This window comes from Lutra lutra, chromosome 11, assembly GCF_902655055.1.
Source record: "Lutra lutra chromosome 11, mLutLut1.2, whole genome shotgun sequence".
Taxonomy (NCBI): domain Eukaryota; kingdom Metazoa; phylum Chordata; class Mammalia; order Carnivora; family Mustelidae; genus Lutra; species Lutra lutra.
The window spans coordinates 77,911,976-77,918,618 of NC_062288.1; the positions used below are offsets into that span (position 1 = coordinate 77,911,976).

Here is a 6,643-nt window from a genome sequence, read left to right on the forward strand (position 1 = left end):
TTTGATGTAAAGACTTTTGAATCAGAAAACAAAACAAACAGGTAGCTAACCTTCAATTACAAGGGATTCTAAAGTTCCTTGGATTCACAAAGAATTATTATTCTTGATACATAAAACAATTTATCAGGGAGAATGGGCACTATCTCCAGTCCAAACTCCAGTGTCCAAACACATTTAAGTGTCCTCAGTGAGGCCAGCAAAAACATACAAATTCTGTCAAAGGAATACATTGACAGATTTTCTATGAAGTGTTTTCTTTTGTATAGTTAATACATATTTGAACATAATTTATTATTATTCTATGTTATTTTCTAATTTACTTTTATCTACCTTGGTAAAAATGTTATCATAAAGGATATAGAACAAAACCTTCACCCATAACATTGCAACTGTAGAAAAGAAGTTTCTATGAGACACCTTGTTTTGTTACATTGGTACAGATATATCAAATTTTACATCAGATTCCATGTAGGTGTATTTATGTATGTATGCCCATACACACGTGTGTGTGCATGTAGGTGTGTGTATCTCCAATAGAGGATAAGTTTGATCTCAATTCTTACTTCAGCTAATATTTTTTGTGTCCTTATATTGGATTAGACTATTTACTATATGAGAATAAAATGTCAAAACAAAGTCTTTTTCTAATAAAACATTCTAGGGAAATTGAGGAATATTAACTTAGATGTAAAATAACAAGAATTAGAAGCGCAATAAAGAAGATATGCAGAATTTCATGAGCGTCTGTAAGAGAATGTATGGCTAGCATGGGGGAATAACAAATCTACAATGAAGAAATTATATTTTATTAGAGATCTGGAGGATTACGAGTTAACAGGCAAGGAAGTGACATGCAGAGGTGAAAAAAACCCAGTGTAAGAACCATAGCAATTTTGTGTACTGAAAGAAAATCATTTTGGCTAAAATGGCAAGTACACAGCAGAAATGGTTATGAAGCTCAATAGGTATGAAGGGATCATACAGTAAGTGGAATTGCCTTCTTTGATAGAATAATTTGTGGAAACCTGACATCTTAAGAACAGTGAGTCTCCTCAGTTTATGATCCCATACACTTCTCTGTTCATTGAGGTCTTCATCAATCTTTTGATTTTAGCCCATAAAATTTGAAGACATTTTGTCAGAATTAGCCCTAATGATTTTATATGTTGATGCTATTATCAATGGTCTTTTTTATTTTAATTAATTAATTTTATTTTATTTTATTTTAATTTCCAGTAGCATTGCTACTATATAAAAATTTTTAAAAACCTTATGTTTATATGTAGATATTCTATTTCGCAAGTTTGCTAAATGATTTAATTTGTGAAGAGTGATACCTAATATGGATCTTATTTATTTATTTATTTATTTATTTATTTTTACAGATTTATTTATTTATTTATTTGACAGACAGAGATCACAAGTAGGCAGAGAGGCGGGCAGAGAGAGAGAGAGAGAGAGGGGGAAGGAGGCTCCCCGCTGAGCAAAGAGCCCTATGTGGGACTTGATCCCAGGACCCCGGGAGCATGACCTGAGCCAAAGGCAGAGGCTTTAACCCACTGAACCACCCAGGCGCCCCCTTATTTATCCTTTTTAAATTGTATTTTCTTGTGTTTTCTTATGTATTAATCCTAATGCCAGTGATTTATAATAGAATTAATATGATTTGGAGGATCTATAACACCAGAACATCTCCTCACTTCCTTTGGGCAAACCCCCTAAAAGCCAGTCTCTCCAGTTAATGTGAATTTGTGCTTCCTAGCAGGTGTCCTTGTAAGTCACAGCTGGTCCTAGATTTTAGTTAGTGGCCTTACTTATAATCCCCAAGTTTTTTCTCCAAATACAAACTAAGCAGAAAACTAAGCATTTATCCAGAAATCTATTAGAATAAAAATAGCTCTGGAAAATTTCTCACACTCAATTAAAATGGAAAAAAAAATAGAATCTTAAACAGATCTCAAAGGGAAAAGTTTTGATTGAATTAACTAACAGCTTTATCTTCCTATTCCACTTTATGGTTTGAAACTTAAAATGTACTGGTATTTTAAATTGTCACAGAAATTTGACAATGAAATGTCTGCCTCATAAAGAAAACAAAACAGCTTTTGAGTTTTGATTTTTTTTTTTTTAAGGAACAACATTAATGACAATTACAACCCAATAAGATTATGACTTACTAGCTAAATATGTAATTATTTATTGTGAAACTTAAAGCTTTCAACACATAGACAAAAATCTAAATGTTTTAAAATGTGATTGTTGCAAGATTTCTTACTAACCCAACTCATTGAGAATAATAGAAATGTTCATTATCTAGTACTGAAAGTTAAGGATTCTTTTAAACTCAAGATGCACATGCAACCTATTATTTTACTTTATCATTGTTATTATTTAAAGCTTAATTATAGCAGATCTTGCTGGCAGTATTCTATTATAGGCACAGTTTTTCAGGAGTTTATGACTCAATGGTTTGAATTCACATAAGAGCAAAACAGCACATAAAGTTGCCAGCCTGTACTTAATTTGTTTTCTAAAAAAGGAATTAAATGGGTTAAGATTTTTTTCAAACAAATAGTATAGAGAATAAATGAATATATAAATTAATACATATTTTTCAAAAATCCATATTTTACTGTCACAGAAAATGAAACAGGTTAATTTTAAAACATGAATATTCTCCTCACTTAAATCTAGTCTTCAGTTGCAATTCTGTGTAACTAAGTTTAAAATTATTGTAATCACTATGATTATTAATAGTAATTTTAAAAATTATATTCTGCACAATATTATACCCTTAACATTTATTTAAAAGGACACTAGGTAGACACTGGTAGAATTACTGCTCATCAGAAATACTTGAGAGCTTTAAAAAAAGGAACATAAAATAGCTGAAAGAAACTTATAATTTTATAAATCAAAACATTAGTTAAATATACTGAGAGTTGTATACAAATTGTTTTTTAAAAATCGTGTTTTCTGCTTATTATTATTGATATAATATTTTATTTATAATATTTTTTTATATTTTATATTTATATTTATATTTATAATATTTTTTATATTTTATTTATAATATTTATTTATAATATTTTATTTTATTTTTACTGTGACTTAAAAATGTGACAGAATAATTAAGAAAAATACAGACTTTCATTATTATGATATAGAATGTGGTATAATACATCTGGTTGGGATGCATTACACAGGATAATAATTATTGATGGCATTAGAGGTATTCACCCAGCCCCACAAAATGTCGTTGCTAGGATGGCATTGCAATATAGTCCGTGAAAATCCCTATAAATAAATAAAGACTATTAACACACACACATACACACAAACACACAGAAAAAAAAAGCTCTGAAAAGATCAACAAAAGTGATAAGGCTTTAGGAAGTCTGACCAGAAAAAAAGAAAAAAAAGGTGGGGGCTGGGGAGGAAAAGCACAATGACAAAGACACTACAGGCAATGCAGACATCAAAAGGATAAAAAGGGAATAATAGTATCTGCATATCTGAATTGAATAATTTAGATGAAAAGGACTACTTTCTTGAAAAATGCAAACTAACACAACTCATCCAACATGAAACATAATTTTATGGCCCTGTAACTATTAAGACATTGAAACTATAATTTTAAAAACTCCCTGTAAAGAAATCTGTCTCTGGTGATTCACTGGAGAATTCTGCCAAATCTTTTTCATTTTTTTTTCCTTTCCTTTCCTTTTCCTTTTCTCTTTTTTTTTCATTTATTTATTTATTTATTTATTTGACAGAGAGAGAGAGAGAGTGAGCACAAGCAGGCAGGGTAGCAGACAGAGGAAAAGGGAGAAGCAGGTTCCCCCTCTGAGCAAGGAGCTGGATGGGGGGCTCGATCCCAGGACTCTGGGATCGTGACCCAAGCCAAAGGCAGTCACCCAACTGCCTTTACTGAGTGCTTTACTGAGCCACCCAGGCGCCCCAACTCTACTCTTCTCTTCTCTTTTCTTCTCTTCTCTTCTCTTTTCTCTTCTTTCTGAGAGGGAGAGAGAGAGATGAGGAGGGGCAGAGGGAGAGGGAGAGAGAGAATCTTAAGCAGGTTCCACACCTAGAAAGGAGGCCCATTCGATGCTTGATTTCAGAACCCTGAGATCATGACCTGAGCCAAAATCAAGTCAGATGCTTAAATGACTGAGCCACCCAGGGACTCTGAATTCTACAAAATAATTTAAAAGGAATTAAAAATCAATTCTATAGTATTTCTTCTAGAAAACAGAAAAAACAAAAACAAAACCTTTTCCTTACTAAATTTGTAAATCAAATGTTACCCAATTTCAAAACCAGGCAAAGTCAGTACAAAATTCTAGAAGATAAAATAGTATAAAATCTGAGGATCTAGGACTTGGGGAAGAGTTTTTACATATGGAGTGCCTTGGTGGCTCAGTCGGTTAAGTGTCTGCCTTCCCGCTCAGGTCATGCTCTCAAGGTCGTGGTTGGAGCCCCATGTAGGGTTCCCTGCTCAGCAAGGATTCTGCTTCTCCCTCTCACTCTGCTCCATCTTTTCTCTCTTTCTTTCTTTCTCTCTCTCAAATAAATAAATAAAATATTTTAAAAAAGAGTTTTTACAGATAACACTGAAAGCACAATCAATAAAATAATAATTGATAAATAAGACTTCATCAAAATAAAAATTTAACTGTCTAGAAAACCCAGTGAATGAGGATGAAAAGACTCATATAGACTGGGAGAAATCAGTTGTGAACCACATAGGCAACAAAAGGAATCACGTATATTATATATATAATAATCATGTACTCTATGTAGGACTGATAGATATAGATATAGTTATGTATATCTATCTATATCTCATAAAGAACCCTCAAAATTAAACAATACAAAAATCAAACAGGTCCAAATAGAAAATGGGCAAAAAATATGAAGAAATATTTATTTTTTTCTCCTATGAAATTATACCAAAAACCAAAAATAACAATAAAGAAAACCTATACTATTCCTTCTGTTACTCTTCTTAGCACACTACAATTTACTTCTGAATGGTTTACCTGCCAAATAGTTGGAAAGGATTATTGGCTTAAGAAAAAGCCCCAAATCAATAGAGTTTTTATTGCATCTTTAAAATATTTACAAAAAGTCTGAAAAATCATCCAGCAACTTGCTATTTCTGTAGCTGAACAATTTAGATCTTATTCATCAGCCTTCTGAACTGTTCCTTTTTCAGAAACATAGATACCATCCAAAAACTTTCTGATATCCTTGTTTTTAATTGTTGTAGCTTGCTGAATCAAGGCAGCTGAGTTTGATTCAAGTTCAATGTCATTTCCTTGGAGAAGTAACTCATCATCATTCTGGGCTGGAGATACTGAATAAGCAACACCTGGCCTCATCCAAACCCTGCAGATGTACTTTTCACCCAAGAAATTTTGGATTTCAACAAGAGAACCATCCTCCTGAATAACAACATTGATGTCCCAGGAAGTGAGCGTACACAGACTTCATCTTGTAACAGAAGCCCCATACAATGCCCTGGATCGTGTTCTATGCATGACTACAGATAGTGCGAACAGTACTCAGTTCTTTCCTAGTTCCCCACCATTTGTGAACTCGGAGCCTCTTCTTTTCTTTCCAAGGAGACTGAGCTCTGTATTGATGTGATCGAACTCCCTTTGAAGGATTCCTGTGGGCCCCTTCACAATCACAGCGTATCCTTTCAGAGTGACGTTGGCATTTTCTGGAATGCTGACAGTCTGATTGCTGAGAAAGATCTTCATTCTCACAGTAGATGTGGCAAACAGCAACATGAAGGAATATTCCACTGAAAAGTATATATGAATGGCTAATAAACACAAGATAAGCTTTTCAACATCATTAGCCATCAAAGAAATGCAAATTAAGACAATGTTGAGACATCACTATAAACCTATTAGAACAGCAAACACTTCAAATAAAATGAAACAGGACGATATTAAATGGCACTGAGATTCGATAAATGAGATCTTGTGCATCGCTGGTGGGATGCATGTAGAATGGTATAGCCACTCTAGAAAACATTTTGACAATTTCTTAAAAGCTAAACATGCACTTGCCATATGACATGGTAATTGGCCTCCTGCATGTTTATCTCTGAGGAATGAAAACATACGTCCACACAGATACTTGTACATAATTGTTCATAGCAGTTTTATTTGCAATAGCCAAAAAGTGAAAACAAAATGTCTCTCAGTAGATGAGAAGTTTAAAATAACTGTTGTATATCCAGGAGCACCTGAGGAGCTCAGTAGGTTAAGTGACCGACTCTTGACTTTGGCTCAGGTCATGATCTCAGGGTGGTGAGATGGAGCCCCACATTGGGCTCCACACTCAGCATAGAGTCTGCCTGAGAGTCTCTCTCTCCCTCTGCCTCTGCCCGTCCCCCTGCTCAAGTGCTTTCTGTGTCTCAAAATAAAGAAATAAAATCTTTTAAAAGTTGATAAATAAATAGACAATAAAATAAAATAACTATTGGACACCCATACCATGAAATACTATCAACAAATAACAAGGGATTATTTATCAATATATACAGAAACTTGGATGAACCTCAAAGGTATTACGTTGAGTAGAAAAACTTAATTGTACAAAGATGATTCCATTTATATAACATTCT

General features: G+C 33.4%; 1 pseudogene; it reads right to left on the reverse strand.

Moving 5' to 3' along the window:
• Positions 1 to 5,183: 5,183 nt before the first annotated feature.
• On the reverse strand, positions 5,184 to 5,768 carry LOC125081353 (60S ribosomal protein L9-like; annotated as a pseudogene).
• Between the last annotated feature and the right edge of the window lie 875 nt (positions 5,769 to 6,643).